At 32.8% G+C, this 1,602-nt stretch overlaps 1 pseudogene; it reads left to right on the forward strand.

Moving 5' to 3' along the window:
* Positions 1–617: 617 nt before the first annotated feature.
* On the forward strand, positions 618–1,330 carry LOC145089276 (tRNA-splicing endonuclease subunit Sen2-2 pseudogene; annotated as a pseudogene).
* Positions 1,331–1,602: the final 272 nt, after the last annotated feature.

Raw genomic sequence — 1,602 nt, forward strand, 5'->3', positions numbered from 1 at the left:
GCATTTTAGCCGTCGAGAAAAGGTTAAACTTTTAACAAACACATGGAACGATCGATGATGCACTTCGCCAAATACTTAACTCTCCATCAGCCGCCGTCGAGGTCTTGAAGGCAGCTTTCAGTTTTCGGCTTCTTCAACTATCACAAATTTTCAGGTAAGCTTGACGGATGAAGCTTTTTCAGTTGTTTTCATTTGGTCCGATCTTCATACGTGTCTCTGTTTACATGTGAATTTCACTAAATTAGTCAGTAGGTTACATGTAAAAGAGGGATGCTCACAAGGTGTTCGACAAAATGCCAGTTAAAAAGTCCTTATTTTGTTGATTGCATTTGTCAATGCTATTTGTTTCTTTAAAGTTATTTGCGTTTTTTTTTATTTTTTTTATTTTAACCCGCTTTACTTGGAAAAAGCTTCAAATGGAAAACCAGTCCTTTATTGTTCTTGATGAGGCATCATATGAACAATGAATAGATTTTTGTTGATCTGCTTGAGACTCTGTAGAAACAAATAGAACATACTCTATGTAGTCAGATTTCTAGTGGAGTAGTATCTTTTCTTTGATTTTTGAATTCAAGCAGAATAAAATCTGATTTCTTTGATATTAATTCTGCAATTTTTGTGTTACAACAATCGATAAAGATAAACAATGGTTTCAGTTGACTTTAGAAGAAGCCTTTTATCTATCGTTTTCTCTAAATTATATAAAGATTGTAACCGGTGATAATATTATAAAAACAAATAACGAGTTATGGGATTACATGATCTCCAAAAGGGAATCTTTCCCTGATTTCTTCAAAGCTTATTCTCATTTAAGAGCCAAAAATTGGGTTGTGAGATCTGGGTGTCAATATGGTGTTGACTTTGTGGCATATCGCCATCATCCTTCACTTGTTCACTCTGAATACGGTGTGTTGGTGTTCTCTGACGGGAACCGGAACGGATTTGGAGATTTGAATCGGAATGGGAATGGGAATGGGAATGAGAGATTGAGGGTTTGGTCTGATTTTCAATGCATGCTTCGGCTTTCTGGTAGTGTTGCAAAGACATTGTTGATCCTTTATGTGAAGAACAAAAATGGTGAAAACGAGGTTGTGAAAGATTCACTTTCTTGCTTAGAGAATTATAGTTTTGAAGAGAGAACAATTACAAGATGGAATCCAGAAAAATGTAGAGAGGATCAAGGGAATGTGGAAAATGGGAACAAGGAAGTTAATTTACTCTAATTGCAAGAAACGACAATGTATTTTCATTTTTTTTATTATAGCATCTTATAAAGGAATTGTACAGTGTACTTTTATAAATCTATCTAGTTATAGCATTAAACTTTCAATTTTTTTTTTTCTTTTTTATTTTTGGATATCTTATGTTGAAAACTCTACCCAACTATAGTAATGAAAATTGCTTTGTATTGTGATGATAATAGAAAAAAAATGAAGTGGGATGCTATAAAGCCTATATAATAAGCAAGTATATGAAAGTAGGTTGCTAGTTATTAGTTACATATATAATTCTATTGTTAGCTATATTTATAAAAGATGAATTCTTTGAATACATGCTTATCATATTTCATGATGTATTGATGTAGAGCCAAATGCATGAAAT

Source organism: Lactuca serriola, chromosome 2, assembly GCF_051521515.1.
Source record: "Lactuca serriola cultivar US96UC23 chromosome 2, Lser_US96UC23_V15, whole genome shotgun sequence".
In the NCBI taxonomy this organism is placed as follows: domain Eukaryota; kingdom Viridiplantae; phylum Streptophyta; class Magnoliopsida; order Asterales; family Asteraceae; genus Lactuca; species Lactuca serriola.